This window comes from Arvicanthis niloticus, chromosome 16 (genome assembly GCF_011762505.2).
Source record: "Arvicanthis niloticus isolate mArvNil1 chromosome 16, mArvNil1.pat.X, whole genome shotgun sequence".
Taxonomy (NCBI): Eukaryota; Metazoa; Chordata; class Mammalia; order Rodentia; family Muridae; genus Arvicanthis; species Arvicanthis niloticus.
The window spans coordinates 70750025-70766300 of NC_047673.1; the positions used below are offsets into that span (position 1 = coordinate 70750025).

General features: G+C 48.5%; 1 protein-coding gene across 2 annotated transcripts in view; it reads right to left on the minus strand.

Annotated features, from left to right (window-relative positions):
* The window catches only part of Ephx1 (epoxide hydrolase 1), a 33595-nt gene extending 17644 nt beyond the window's left edge, over nt 1-15951 (minus strand). Inside the window, exon 1 of one of the 2 annotated variants that reach the window (XM_034521042.2) lies at nt 15800-15951. The gene's annotated coding sequence lies outside the window, so the exon portion shown is untranslated. Of the gene's footprint in view, nt 1-15784 lie in introns of both variants that reach the window. The other variant, XM_034521043.2, reaches the window with a different exon arrangement.
* Nucleotides 15952-16276: the final 325 nt, after the last annotated feature.

A 16276-nucleotide genomic window follows, 5' to 3' on the forward strand; every position in this document is an offset into this window, starting at 1 on the left:
CTCAGTGAAGCTCTCAGGGAAATGCCATCTTGAGTTCAGGTGGCCATGACAAGTTCACCTGGACTCTGACTTTTTCATTGACGTTTTAGGAAAGGTCAGCCTCAGTGGCCCAGTTCCTGGAAGAACTGGTTCAAAGGGAAGACCCAACCATGAGTCCCCTGGAGGATGTGACATGCCAGTGCCATTAACAGCAGGTAGCATGCAGTGTCTGTGAGCTGGGTAGCGTGTTAGCACACTTGACGAGGCAGTGCAGATGCTGCGTGGCTGTCCTCCAGTGCATGTGTGCCATGGTGCCACAATTAGAAGCTCTAATGCATTTGGCTTTAGGGAGAGGAGACTCTTGGGGGCACAGTAGGGGGCTCTAGTATGCTTTCTTCCTTTGGTTCCAATTGCAATTCTATCACAGCAGCTGTGGAACTCTGGATAAGTTATGAAACCGCTTGAGCCTTTGTCATCTAGAGTGTGGGGATCACCAACGTACCAGGCTGCTGATGAAGAATGAGTGGCCCTGAGCAGGTGCGCCACTAATGTGGGTGTCTTGTCCTTTCCCCTGTCACTGTACGGGACTCTCATATCCAAGCCCTCTGCAGCAGCATATGTGCACAGAACCAGTCTGGAGGTGAGAGTGTGGAGACACCTATGTCCTGGGATGCCCACTGCCCATGTGCCCTCACTAAAGCTGTGATACAGAAGGATTAAGGCCAGCTCAGCTCATACAGGCCTGTGACCCTCCATGTTCTGTAAACCATGTCCTAGGGGTGCATTCTGTACTATTAGCTCAGAGAAGTCTTGTTCACATTGTCAGGGGTCCCACTGCTGTCTGCTGAGGTTCTACCTTACAGCAAACAGCTGCAAGGAAGTCTTCTGTGTGGTCTATTTCTAACCCCCTCAAAACACCAAAGTTTAGGGGATATCAGGAAAGACTCTGGAAACAAAAATGCAAGTCCCAAGTTCCTCTTCACTGTGCTAGCACCTGAAACTGGAGGTTAATTTATCTTGTACCAAAGGTTTTATTCTCCCAGTGATCTTTTTATTTGTTTTGTAACCAAATTTCCCAATGAGAAAAACACTGTGCCTGGAAGATTGGAGTTGGAGAAGGAAGCCATTCCAATGGAGGGCAGGGCTGTGGGTGTGGCTCCTAGTGCATGTGAGGAGATGCATTTGATGCCCAGTGCTACAAAAGCAAAGGGAAAACATATTTTTCACCTTAGAGTTATTGTATTCTTCCCAGGAAAATTCATTTCTGTTTGTGCTTAGCTGTTACACCAGGCCTGTGCCCCCTCACTATAAGCAAACATCCTCGGTTCCCTTCTCTATTCCCAGACCCTGGAAATTCCTGAATGGTTATTCAATACTGACTATGAGTGAGATGAAAAGTTCTCAGGATCATAATGTAGACATTAGAAGTTTTGATTGACAAAGATTTTAAATTCTCCTTAAGTAACAGCACACAGCTTATTTCTCAGTCTAGTCTGTGGGACTAAAGGACTGAGGATTATTGTAAGTGTGGAGCAAGACTAGAGAGAAGTATGGGGTCAGAGGGCAATCAGTGCAAGCCTCAAGGTCTGGGCAGCCAACTGCCCTTGGAGAGAACCCTGTTCTCTTACCCTGGGAATGCTCAGTTAGGCCTGTCCCCTGAGATTGCCCTATAGTATCAGCTAATAGTGACTCAGCAGATGTGGTCTCTGTAAGGGGAATTGCAGGCCTGCAACTCAGGGGTGTTTCAGAACAAAGGCCAACCAAGTGCAGAGAGCCCTGCTGGGGTTGGCAGCTGGCCCTGGATCTGACTGGACAATAGAAACACTCCCTCAGAAAGGCTTTGTGAGATTGCCTGGTGGTGACCTGAGCTCCTGGTAGCTCCACGGGTGGATGGGGGGGTGGGTGGGGGCGGGGGGGCATCCACACTTTGGCTTGGGAATTGTGAGGGCTGAGGGAAAGTGAACCAATGAACTTGTTGCCCTCAGATGTCAGAGGAAGAGGGAGAGGTAGGAGTGGCCTCCACTTGACCCTGGATCTGACAGTTGCTGCAACTTCATCTCCTTTCCTAGGGACATGGGCAAACTCTAAGCAGGGAAAGTGAAAGGTTTGGTCCCTCTTTCATTCCAGTCAGCCTGCAACACAAGGAAGGAGTACAAATATCTTTGCTGACAACCCCCAGGCCTCCTGATTATGCTGCTTGCACACCACTCCAGATTTCAGGCTGGTCAGTGATTGATAAGCAGAGGCTTTCTCAGATCACACAGATGCCTAATGGCCAGTCTCTTCTCCTTCAGTGCCACTGTCCCTGTGCTATGGTGGCTCAGCTGTGGTGCACCCTCTGTGCTGGGCCTAATGTCTCACTTCTCTCAGAGCACAGCCTTGGAGTTGAGCTAACGAGTTGACCAGCAAGAGAAGGTTCGAGTGCATTTAAAGGCAACACAGAAGAGAGGAAGAGCAGGACAAGGTGAGGAGCTCAATTGGGAGCCATGGGGAGGTGGCATAGCCACAAGTCACCAGAGACAGCCAGAAATTCATGATCTGGAGGGTATGCTCTGCTGAAGTACATCAGAGGCTAGGACCAGCACAGCTGGAGGCCAGGCCTTTAGTGCTGCCCCTGTACCCTCCTAAGGACAGGGACTGTGCTTCTCCAGGTCTCAGTCTGGTCACCACCACAGAGGAGTTAACTAGGGCAGTCCCTGGATGCCTTTAGAGATGGAATGGATGCTTCCACTGTGGCAAAGCCACTTAAATGTATTGATGTAACCCTGCGTTTATAAGCTGTAAACCTAAGGAGGTTAGGAAAGCTAGCTCCTTAATCAGTTAGCAATGATGATTTTACTTAGTCTCAGGCAGATTCCATTGCAGATGTGCCTGAGATCTCATTAACAACGGCTTCTTGACTCAATTTATGGGCTCTCAAACAAACATGCCCCATCAATTTTTGTTTTATGTGTCTGTGTGTGTGCGCAGGCTATGGATGGATTCCAGAGCCTCCCTCATGTGGGCACAAGCTTTCCCACTAAGCTGTTGGCCAGCAAGATTTCACTACTTCACAATGCTGCCACACAGGTTTTTAGGTCCTATAAGGAGGAAAGCACAGGAGGAACTGCACTGTCAGGTCCCTGTAGCCTCTCCCATCTTCAGCTCTGCCAATCCAAATAGTATCTGTCAAGTTTTCCACTGGCTTAAAATGTGTAGAATGGCATCTCACCTCCTTTAAGGAGAAAGGTTATGCCACCTTGCTGTTGATCTGGGTTGACAGATGCTCACACTGGGTAGCAGGAATAGACTGCCCAGCATGCATTATCTTTCTTCCCTCCCACATGCCACTCTCTGTGTGTTGTCCACAGCACACCCAGCTGAGCCTCAGTGATTATAATCTTGTGGCCTGGAACCTCGTGGTGTGGGAGCTTCCTCACTAGCATGCAACAGGACTGCCTAGAGCCCGGAGCTTTTGAGTAGTCCAATCCACCTTCCTTGCCACGTGGATGCAGGGAGAATTTCCTGTGGAGCCCCCTGAGGCCTGGCTAGCCTTCCAACGTTGCTCTCTGGGGTTTTTACTGGAGGCAGGGGGAGTGCTGAATTTGCCTGTAGCAATACCTAGGTCACAAAAAGAGCACCTAGTCTCCAAGTGCTATAACTAAGGAGTCCAAGAGTCTGTGGAGGGTGCTGGGTGTGGCTCAATAGTAGAGTACTTGCCTAGGATTTGTGAGGCCCTGGGTTCCATCTTCTGTAGAAAGAAAAAGAGAATCTCTAGGTAGCCTCTGATGTCAACATGCCCCACCCCAGCATCAGCTCTGATGGTAAGATGCCCCGCCCATCATTGTAGCAATATATTTCCCCCTCTACAATAAACTGGGTATTTTGTGAGGAGCTATTGTGGGAGCACTAAGGAGAGGAAGAGGAGAAGGAAGAGGGGGAGCCAGAACAGCAGAGGAGAGGCAGGGTGTAGAAGCCATGGACAGGTGCAGGACCGTTCTGCATAACAACTTATATCTAGGTCAGTTAATTGGGTAACACTTCTAATTGTGTGGGCATCTTGTTAATTGATCACTACCAAGCATATAAAGCCTTTGGAAAATCTTGAAGCATTCTAGTCTCATTTATACAGGGTACCGTGTCGATGCTGGGGATGGTTTGAGCTCAGCCAAACATTGTGGAGACAGCATGGAAGATTGACAGAGCCATCTCCCATGCTGCCATCACATGGGTATCAGGGCCGGTGCTCCTGGCCCACCTGAGTGGACAGGCTGAGCCAAGCAGTGGCAAGAACACGCTGCCGCTCATGGCCTCAGGCCTTGCCTAGTTGGGAAGATGGCGGCCCCATAACAACAAGCAAGATTGGGCCATGATGATTTAAATAATACAGTAGCACATCTTCATCTTCTTGAACACAGGTTCTCAGAAAACAGGATCTGAACAGCGGCTGGGAGGCCTCCCACAGCCGATTACACAGTGGGACAAGAACAGAGTCACCTTCTCCCACTTGGGAGAGGAGTTCCTTCCCATTTTCTGGGTGGTTCTCTTTTCTGAGGAACAAGCTGGTTGGGCAGTGGGTCAGCCTGAGTAAGCAGGGGAGACCAGCTCGCCTAAACTGCCCTGCCATTCCAAACACTTGAGTCCAGAAACCTGCAGTCTGACTACCTTATATTTTAAAAAGATTTAAGGAGCAAACTGTCCAAAAAAGGTGGCTTTGGTTACAATTTACACAAGGGAGGGTCTCTAAGTTTATCCAGACAGTGTCATCTTACAGTTTGTAGAAAGCCACTGAACAAAAGTAAAATATGGGTAAATTTACCTGTGAGTATCTGATGATGTGATTGTTCCCTGATGTGGTGAAAGGGAAGGTTTTTAGTATAGATATGAGGGAGAGAACAGAGAGGCCTCTGGAAGAGTCCAGAGCAGAGACAGAGAGCAGTAGATTGAACAAGGCCAGAAGACTGCACCTGGATGAGAGAAACAGTAGAACAGCATGGGGGTGGGTGTGTGGAGCAAGAGATGGAGACCAAGAGAAGACCCAGAGTGTGAGTGTGCATGTCTGAAATAGCAGAGTCATAAAGAAATGAACAGCCGGGAGAAAACCCATGAGCTGGAGAAGTTTGGGGTCCAGTGGAAGTAAGAAGAGCTAGGTCCTTGTGATACTGAGGGGGTCTGGAGGCCAGTGTGGGTTTTGGCATGCTAGTAGGCCCCAGAGTTAGCCATTTGTCCTTTCTGCCAGTGCTAAGGAAATGGCTCCTTTAGTTGACAGGAGCCAGCTTCCCAAGTTCTTGAGCAATGCTGGCTTTTGTGTATCACCAGAATTTGGGAAAATGGCCTCATTTGTGATAATGAGACAGGCTAATCTGCCTTTTCTGAGTGCCAAGGGAACCCAGGTGCCTCTGCTCTCTGTTCTAGAGATGAATGTTAAATCAAGCCTTCTCTCATGGCCTATGCAGTCTGCTAGCCATGTTCAATTTACTACTTTCTCTATGCCAAACCCTTCAAGCTGCCTCTGGTTGCTCTCTTTCTCATATCTACACTAACAACCTTCCTGTAACCATCCCTTGGAGTGGCCATGTCCTCAGTTTATACAAGCTGCACTGTGACTCTCCGATGCCACACAGAGGCTCTGGGACCTCCCACCCCTAGCCATGGCATCCACAGCCTTCCCAGGTCATAATGCAAACTGATTAAAGCCAGCCAGGCGTGCCCATGGCAGGAATGCTCTTGTGGTCAGGCATCCACTGTCCACAGGAAGCTCAGAGAGGCCCAGGACTGTATGTAACATTGTGGCAGTACTCCATGATGATAGAAAGTCAGGGAAAATAAGGGAAGATGGAGGAGCTCCACCCCAGGATCTGGTTAAGTCTCTTCAGAGAACTTTCAAACTGCTGGCCAGAGATCATAATCCTTTGAAAAAGGCCCACAAATAGACGAACCATGAGTAACAGTCAAAGCACATGTCTCTACTTCCTTGTGACATGTAGTAAGAATTCCTTTGACCTTTTTTGACCTGCTTTGAAAAAACGTAGTTCTGTCTTATTAGCAAACAAGTGTACAATGAACCTCATAAACCACTGTGTAATCCCAGTTGCTAAGAAAAAATGTAGATAAAAATGTTCATGCTAAAACATTTCCATCTTCCCAATCCTTTGACAAAGAGACTATAAGAGGTACCAAGGCACCTCAGCGGGACCCTCTCTTGCAATGGCACTCACACTGAGGTGGCACCACTGTTGTACTGTGGGCATCTTTCTCCATCATGTCTCCATCGAGGAGCAGAGATAACACAGTGACAAGAGAAAGCACAGTGGTAACTACACCTAGGGCAATGGAGATCTTAACACACCGTAGAAGGAGGGGAACAGGAGCTCACTAGTCCCTTACCCTTTCCCACTGCCTTAGTCAGGGTTTCTATTGCTGTGAAGAGATACCACAACTACAGCTACTCTTAGAAAGAAAGCATTGAATTGGGGCTGACTCACCATTTAGAGGTTTAGTCCATTATAATCACGGTGGGAAGCATGGTGGCATGCAGGCAGACATAGTGTTAGAGAAGTAGCTGAGAGTCCTATGTCTGGATCTGCAGACAGCAGGAAGAAACAGAACCACTAGGCCCAGCTTGAGCATCTGAGACCCAAAGCTTGCCCCAGTGACACACTGTCTCCAACAAGTCCACACCCCTTAATAGGACCACTCCCTGTGAGCCTATGTTGGCCATTTCCTTTCAAACCTCCTCACTACCCACCACTCATCTCACTCTCACTATCAGTGGGTTTAGGCCGGGCTAGGGTGGGGCTAGTAGAACATACAGGAGGAAGGTTAACTCTAGTTTTCCTAAAGGTAGGATGAAGCACCTGAGTGGCTATTGTTCATGATAAGATGGGACTTCTCAGTGTTGAAACTGTCTCAAGTCACCCACCATGCTGTAAAGAGTCCCTCACTCATGATCCTGTGAGCCCAATCAATCCATGGGTTCTTCAGGTAATTCTGTAGAATCCTTTGTCATTGCTGCCTATCTGAGATGAATAGATACTTGTTCATGTCACTCTTTCTAAGTCTATATTAAAATATTTTCTTAATAAACTCCAATTCTGCTTCATACTGACTAACCCTTAAATTCCTTTCTGCACCCTATAGGTCAAGATTCTGGCTGCGCATGACTGTATGTTACAGGGAAACCCCTGGGCTGCACAGCCATAGTGCAAGGCTGTGTCCTTGCAGCTGAGGAAGCCCGACTCCTACATTGTCACCTCCTGTAATACTACAGCCCTAAGAACTAAAGGGTGTTTCTCTCTGTTTAGAGAGCACTTAAAGCCCAGAGAGGATGATCAGTTAAGATAAGATAAGCAGGAAGTGCCAAAGAGACACCCATACTGCACCACTGCTCGCCAGCCTCTGGGATGCTAGAGGCAGCAAAGACTCCACCTTCTTAAGCACAAACAAGGCTTGTTGTTTGTCAGTTGGTCAAGTAGAGTTTTCTGTAAAGATGTTTTTAATAACACAGCTGAAACAACACTTTTACCCCTAAAGTGAGCTCCTCAGCCTTGGAAGAGTGCACATGTGTGGCTCTGCACAGTGGCTTGACTCCATAGAAATGGGCAGATGACCAACTGCCAGTAAAGGGGACATAGGAATTGGGCCAGGAGTCAGATATCACCCCAGGCCTGTGATGGTGGGAAGGAACGTGCTGGCCACTCAGAGAGGGAAAACAGTTGCTCTCTTGGGAGAAAGCATGAACTGTGATTTTCCCCAGTAAATCAATAAACCCTGGTAGCAGGGCACTTTGCTCTGTTGAACCAGTTTGTGAAATTGATTGTGTCTCTGAGGATGGAGACCCAGTCTCCCCCATTCATTGGGCACCACCATGCAGGAGAAGGTTCCTGGCAGAGGTTGGGCTCCCTCTTGGGCACCTTTTCCCAGTCTTATCAGTAGAGCTCACTGGAGACTCCACCATGCCAGCAGCTTGGCCTGAAGACCACCTGCAGGTGACCCAAGAAGGCCAGTGGGACTGAGTAGTGGTCCTCCTGCCTCCAATCTTGTCCTTGACTCTGTTGTCCCCCATCTCACCAGCCAGGCTGTGTTCCCATACTCTGAGGTTTTAAAACAAGATTCAGGAAGTGGAATTTGTTCCTGTGTCCTTCAAATACTTGAGTCAGGGCCAGAATCCTAGGGGGAACTAAAACTAAAAGGGCAGAGGCACCAGAGAAGTAGGGTCATGCCTGGGCAAGCCAGGCCACTGTGGACGGGAGGAAAGATGCTGCTCTTCCTCACAGGGCTTTCTGTGGGTACCACTTGTGCACTAGGTGGGCAGTGAGCAGAAACTGGACCCCAGGGTCAGGGGGGAGGCTCTCATTTTTTCACTAAAAAGTCCCCCTCTGCTAACCATGCATTTCCCTCTCAGTATACCTGGGCAGCAGGTGTGTAGGTGCAGCCAAAGGCAGGTGAAGTCACACCAGATAACACGAGGTATTGGTTATGGTGCTGAAAGTCACACAGCTGATTCCAGGTGCATCAGAGGGTCTAGGGAAATCTTATTTTCTTAGAAGAAAGGGCAGCTGAAAGCTTTGGGCTGTCTCACTGACATAGGTTGCTCCTCTCAGATGGCTACTAAGGGCATAAAAGCCACACACGCCAGGCATACCTCTGCCTGAGGACCTTTGCTTGTTCTCCCCTCAGTCCGGGACACCTGGACACTGAGTAGTGAACCCCACTTCTTACTCTTTGGAGTATGAAAGTGTTGCCTCCATAGGGCCTGTCCACTCAACAGTCCTGGTCTCCTTTTATGGTTTTCTATCCTACAGCTCACACATATAATTTATATTTATAAATATTCATTTATTTTGTGGTGCCAGGGATCTGACCCATGGCCTTGAATTGTATTTGTTGTTTGCACTAAAAAGTTTTCAGCATCCTTGAGTACACATTCCCTTCCATCCCCAGGGTGGAGGGCAGAGTCTGAACAGTTAGTATGGGTTCTTGAGCACAGTGTGGGAACCAAATGTAGGAATTTCAGATCTTAACCCAAACTAAAATCCCACTGTACCAGGATGCATTCCAGGAGGAGTACATTCTTTAGTCAGAGGACACTTGCTGGATTAACATTCAGAGGAGGAATGGAGAGGCTGATTAACATCTCTCAGACCACAGGGAAGGGAATTCACCTGCATGTTTGGAAGGCCCAGAGCACAGAGACACATTCGAGGATGGGAAGGAAGCCTGACCCTTAATCTAATAATAAACCTGGGCAAATGGAAGTCACTAATTGTCATAAAAGTAATATGCGAACCTCTTGTCTGTATATAGGGGAACCCCAGTATACTGGCTAACATCATCATCAAACCTCATGTTATTGTAGCGAATCCTATTTATGAGTCTTTCTGGGGGAGCATGTCCCCTGGTTTTGGATCTTAGAGTCCAACATATTGGAGGTCCCACCGAGATTTGGTCTCTCAGACCTCCACGGCTCCAGGGATCAGAGGTCTTCTCACTTGAGCAGGTCTGTGTACTGTCTGTCTGTTTTTTGTATCTGTGAAGTGTTTGTGCCTGTGGCTGTGGGCAGCCAACAGATGGCGGCTATCATTCTTGCAGCCATCTTGAACCATAAACCCTGACAAGAGACTTGTTTACAATAGCCTACAACAGCTGAGCACACTGTGATAACATCTTGTTTTAGATACCCAGGATTTTCCCTTGGGTTTGTGAGACTTAAAGGTGTGATTTAGAGATAAGACTTAAAGGTGTGACTTAAAGGCATGGCTTAGAAGTGAGACATATAAAAGGCAAGAGACAAACAGAAGAAAGGATTAGACACTTGTACTTGGAAGAGTACTTGACACTTGAGACTTGAGACAGGAACTTGGAACTGGGATAGAGACTAGGATTTGAGACTCATTACAGCTGGAACTAGGATTAGGACCTGAGACTTGGTGCTAGGAACTAGGGACCTGAGACTTGGTACCAGGAACAAGGTACTTGGAGAGATGAAGTGAGACTGAAAAATAAATGGGATTGAATCACACTCTGTCTGGTCTCCATTCTTCATGTCCATCCTCACTCTCTCTCTTGCTGAATCCTGACCCATGGACTGAAGCAGCTTGGGGCATTGTGGGCTCTAACAATTTAGCCCCCAAGGCTTTTGGCAGTGAGGGTTTCAACATTGACAGAGCAGTCCGAGACATTTTGGCCCCCAAGTGTGGGTCAGAGTGGTTCTCAACATGTGGCAGGGGCAACTGTCTGTGTACTGTGTCTCTGAAGTGTCTGTGCTCATGTCAGGAGCAATTGTCTGTGTCTGTGGTGTGTCTGTGCACCCGTGGCAGGGATAACCATCTGTGTAGCCTGGTTTCTCTTCTCATAGCAGGGGCAAGAACTGGGCAAGCCATGGAGAGCAGGACCCTGGTATAGGGTCAGGAAGCTGGGATAGGATTAGGTTACGAATTCCAAGAGGGAATTCGTGGGTAGTGGAAGCAGTGGGACAGACTTGTCAGCACACTGCATGCCAGAGTTCCCTGGGGGACTCCCCAAGTTTGTTTATATGGGAGATAAGGTCAGGAATGACCCTTCTCCATTTGAAGGTGGTTTTTGGCCACTGCCGCTTGGGGCAATGTTTGTAGCACTCTCGTGGCAGTGTTTCAGTGTCTAATTCTGTTTGTTTTGTTCATTGGTGGTGGTGGTGTTAGAAATCTGTTAAATTTGGTCCAGCATAGGCTGGCCAAGTCATCTGAATCTGTTGGATTTGGTCCAGTGTAGGCTGACTAGGTCATCTGAATCTGTTAAATTAGGCCCAGCATAGGCTGGCCAAGTCGTCTGGTTATTGTATTCTTCTACTGGCAGTTTTCTGTGTCTTGATTGTATAACCTGGTTTCTGCACCTGTGACAGGGGCAAGAACTGTCTGTGTTACCTGGTTTATGCGCCGCCTGTGACAGAGGTGATCTGTCTGTGTGTTCATTGTCGTTCTATGTGTTCTTGGACTTTGACTGACGTTATTTTGGACTGAGTCTACTGTGTTAAACATCCTAATTAACTACTAGAAAAAAGTTAATAAAAGAGGTAACGTGGCCACCAACAGAGGAGGAGATGGAGCCGGTGCAGGAGAGCTGCTGCAGAGAAGAAAGGCAGGTTCTTTGGTGAGTCACCAGACACCGCGGTTTGGGGAGCCCACCCTTTACATGTAGGGTGTTCTCCAGGTGGCACTGCATAGAGGGCACACTCACTCAGCCTGTGCTTGGTAGGTGACAGCTCGCAGCTCCCCTAGCATGGCGGGAGCCCTTGAACTGCCCAGCTGTGCAGGTTGGCCAACAAAGGAAAAAAGCTCTGTCCCTCTGCTGTCAGCAGAGGCAGAGGCAGAGGCAGCTGCGGGGCAGCGCATGACAGCTGCCTAGGGTGGCGTGCATGACTAGGTTGGGGACCTTGGGGTTACTGCTATACCAGCCTGGTGGCTTCCCACCTGCTGCTTGTGGGGACCTTGGCCTCTGGCCCCTTTTGGTATGAGAGCCCAGTCAGCAGAGGAGAGGAAGAGCCACAGCACAGTGGCTGCAGCTCCGGGTCTGCTCCCTGCTCTCTGTGGCTGGTACTAAAGAATCCGAGGAAAATCCACAAAAAGATAGGCAGGGCCCAGGTGATTAAGAAACTGGTGGAGGAGAAGGGCAACTTCCCTGAGCCATGGCAGTTGGACAAAACAGCCCCGGTAATATTATTCACCTGAGAGTTATAGTTATATATTTCTATTTTTTAAAAAAGAAAAAGAAAAAAATGAGTGAATAGTGCTTAGACAAGTCACGTGACTCAAGCTTGAGAACTCTGAAATGATGACATTGCTTGCAGGCAGGTCGCCTGCTGTAAAAAGTTTCAGGCTGTCCTGAGTCAGAGAGCCAAAAGAATAGGCCTCCATTTTGGTGCAAATACTAATTTATAGTAAAAAAAGAGTAAGTTAGTTACTCTCTGCTTAGGGTAGCCACCCATAGAGACCTTTGTACAGGTGATAAAAACAGTAGAGGAAAGAATCTTTAGGCCAAGATCCCTTGGGCACCCAGACCAAGTGCCCAATATAGTCACCTAGATGAATCTAGTAGAGGAACACACTTCCCCCCTGATAAAAGCTTTTCTTCCCCAAGACCCTTGTAGGTTCTGGCTGTCAGGAGTGCTCTTCAAGACTGAAGAGCAAGAGAGGATACCAAAAAGAATGTTCCCTCAGACATGGGGACACCATCAATTGGCCAGGCCGTGGTCAACAGTGGGTTGCTTCTGACCAGATCTGACTGAGACCTTCATGGGCAGAAGGTGAGGGGCACCTGAAAGCCCATGTCAGATTCCATTGGCAGGTCTCAAGGGAGCTACATGAGGCCCCACTAATTTTGACCAAGGCATGTGAGGTTAAGCAGGGATCAGTTGAGTTGCCCACGGCCTTTCTAGAATAGCTCACAGAGACATTCTGTCAGTATAGGCAAGGCTATTAGATACCAGAAAAAAGCTTCAGAGGCTAGAGGGACTGCAAGATAAGTCATTAAAAGGTTTAGTGTAGGCTGCTGAAAAAGTCTACCATAACAGGTAGACATAGAAAAAGAAAGGCGACAGGAAAGAAATTTACAGAAAAGCTTGAAAAGTAGTTAAGAGAAAGCAGAAAAGAGAGACTTCAATCAAAGGGATATATAAAACTCCTTGAAAAAGACCAGTGTGCACATTGCAAGTATAGGAGCCAGTTGCTGAGCCCGAGAGTGCACTAACAAATGAAAGCCGGGGTCAGGAAATCTCAGGCCTTGACAAAAACACCCCCAAATGGCGAAGGTATTAGCTCTGAGTGAAGACAGTGATTGGGGTAGATGGGGCTTGGACCCACCCAACTCTTGGTGGACACAGGGCCCCAACACTCGGTCCTTCTCCAAGCCAATGGCTCCTTTTCCAAGAAAAGATTTTGGTTCCAAAGAGCCACTGTTGCCAAAATGTATTCATGGACTACACAAAAATTGATGGACCAAGAGATGGGCTGGGTATCCCATTCATTTATGGTCATTCCAGACTGTCTCTGCCCTCTGTTGGGTCAAGACTTACTCCCCAGGATGGGGGCCCAGATATACTTCCTGCCCGATGGGCTACAACTAACTGGCCCAAAAAGAAAACCCACTTGTAGAGAAAAAACTTCTCATATTGACCCCTGCCAGGAGCCGAGGCAACCTGCTTTACAGACGGGAGCAGTTTTCTACTTACTGGTCAGAAACAAGCTGGTGCTGCTGTGGTGGACAGCACAAATGTCATCTGGGCTGAACTTCTACTCTCCACTCCTGGGCTCGACAGCACAGAGAGCAGCCTTAAAACTTGGAGCTGGCAAGAAAATTAACATCTACACAGACAGCAGGTATGCCTTTGTCACAGCCCATGTCCACAGGGCTATATACCAAGAGAGAGGACTGCTCGCATCAGGAGAAGTCTTAGATCTCTTAGATGCTCTGTTGAAGCCAGCAACTGTGGGTACTATTTGTTGTCCAGGATACCAGAAGGGAGGAGACTCAGTGGCCCGAGGCAATAACCAGACAGATCAATCGGCTTGAGAAGTGGCTATGCAGGAGCCTATAAGGTTATGGGCCTGCAAGAGACATCCACTAAGCAATGGGACTAGATTAAGAAATGGCTTCACTTAAAACACACAGAAGACTCAGATTGCTAGCCACCCTACCAACTATTACCAAAGGGGGGGGGCAATGGTGCACACAAGAAGGGAGAACTATGCTCCCCAGAAAGCAAACAGAAGACTTACTAGGCTAAATGCACAGATAGACTCTTGAGATATAAGTGCATCAAAGCAGTTAAGGGATCTCAGGTTTTGGGCCAGAGAGATAATAGAACCATGTAAGATGTGCCAGCAAGCAAAGGCTTATGAGGCCAAGCGTAAACAGGAAAAATACCTAGGGGAGGACAGGCTAGAGTATATTAAGAAACCAATTTTGCAGAAGTTAGGCCAAATATAACCCATCTCTAGATGGGTTGGGGCTTTCCCCACCAAGCAGGAAACAGCTACTGTGGTAACCAAAAAGATATTAGAAAAAATCTTCCCGAGGTTTTGAGTGTCCGAGGTAATTAAAATGGATAACATCTTGCTTGTGTTTCTAAGGTAAGTGAGAGATTGTCAGAGATATTGGGGACTAATTGGAAGCTCCATTGTTCGTACTGTCCCCAGAGCTCAGGGCAGGTAGAGAGAATGAACAGAACCCTAAAAAGAGACCTTAACTAAATTGCCCTTGGAAACTGACACTGGCTGAGTGGTGTCTTTTGTCTTGTCCCTCTTCCAAACCCAGAACGCCCCTCTTGTGTGGGACCCCCACTCACTTGACTCCAGCTCTTGACTCACGCTCTTCCCAGAAATGACATTTCTGGCTACTAAGAGGCTGTTCCTGGTGCTGACCAGGATGGTGTTGACCATCCTGACCTCCGTTGAAGTAATTGGAGTAACTGCCTGACTTCACATAACTCAGACCAGCACCTGCACGTGATGCCAACTGGAGAGCAGTCAGACACCTGAGCAACCCCCTTGAGCTCAAGATCACCTGCTCTTCTGAAGGCCAAAGAGCAGCAGGCCTTGACTCCTGGGATATCCCCACCCTAAGATACAGGGGTAGAGATTTCCCAAATGTCGGAGATAAGGAAATTTTGAATCTAAACCGTGTCCCAGATGCAGCCTTGGAGGATGGGGCTTAGGGAGCATACACCCAAAGTTGACTGACAGCTTGTGATTCCAAGATTGAAATCACCCACAAGAAAAAGGGGGATTGTAGGAACCAAATGTAAGAATTTCAAGTCTTAACCCAAACTTAAAATTCCACTGTCCCAGGATGCATTCCTGGAGGAGTACATTTCTTAGTCAGAGGACACTTGCTGGATTAACAGTCAGAGGAGGAAGAGAGAGGCTGATTAACATTCCTCAGACCACAGGGAAGGGAACCCACCTGCACACAGGGAAGGCCCAGAGCACAGAGACACATTCGAGGATGGGAAGGAAGCCGGATCCTTAACATAATAAACCTGGGCAAACCTGTGTCCCCTGGTTTTGGACCTTAGAGTCCAATAACAGCTACACTGGTCGGACTTCTTCAGGGACTCAGGAAGCCATCACGTGGCCCTCCTCGTGTGAGTATCAGGGAATGGAAAGTGTTTGCAGTACAAATCCATGTTTTTGCTTCCCCACTCAAGTCTTGAGCCAGTGAAAAGCCTCCCCTTGAGGAAGGAAGCCACTATCACAGTAAAAAACAATGTGAGCCCCTAGGGCTCTGTAACTTTAAAAAAAGATCAGGATGAAATCAGAGGCAGAGAAGCAAATGTTGATCTCTAAAATCCTGCCAGCAGCTTAAATGCAAGCAAAGGCAGTCCTAGAGTTGACATGCAAGCATGCATATGCACCGGATCCCTCCACCTCCCTCCTGATCCCACCAGCCAGTTGCTAGAAAGGTTATCAGACTTCGGACCCCAGGAAGTTTAAAGGCATAGGGTGCAGACTGGAGAAGTTAAAATTAAGAGTCACTACCTGGATCGGCTCAGGTGCCTGGGCAAGTAGCAAGCCTGGAGCACAAGGGACAAACGTGCATCCGCGGGGAGGGAACCAGGGGGCCTCGGAACCAGCAGTGCTGTCAGGGTTAGCACCCACCCCTTGCTTCAGAGGCGCAACCAGACTGCCTCGGGAGGAGGATGGGGTGTCAGATGCAGGACTGGGAGGCAAGGCCTACTGCACGTTATGATCAGCCTTGGGATAGGGGGAAGCGCATTTAGCTGCGGGAGTTAAGCTCTGCCCTAGCAACTCTCACTCTCACCTGGGGTGCCCCTGCTGTTCCCGAAGCTTACCGTCAGGGAGCTTACCGTCAGGGTCGCGCTTGCCTTCCAACTCCCGCGGAGGCTGGTGTCCACTTTCTCCACTCTCCAACTCCTCTTGAGCCTCTGTGCCTGCAGCTGAGCTATGGAGACACCAGCAGCCCGTTGCCCCGCCCCCTACTGGCCCCACCTCGGCCCCACCCCCGAGTTGCCTAGTTGGCGGAGCTTGCTGAGTACCTGGCTAAGGTTCCACCTATTCTGACAAAGCCTGCTGTTCTGAACAGGATACTGGCAGTTTAAACTCTGCAGTCCGTGGACTCTAAACACAACAGCCCGAGCTGGTGCTACAGCCTTCCTCTCACCTTCCTATCAGTTTGTTGTAATCATTTTATAAGCGAATCGGTCAGTGAGCAAACATCTGGGATAAAGCTTGAGGGTAGCCTGTCTGTCTTGCATGGGCAAGGCGCTGGAGTTCATTCCCAGAACCACAAATAAAATGAAGAATGAGATGTGGATAGGAACACA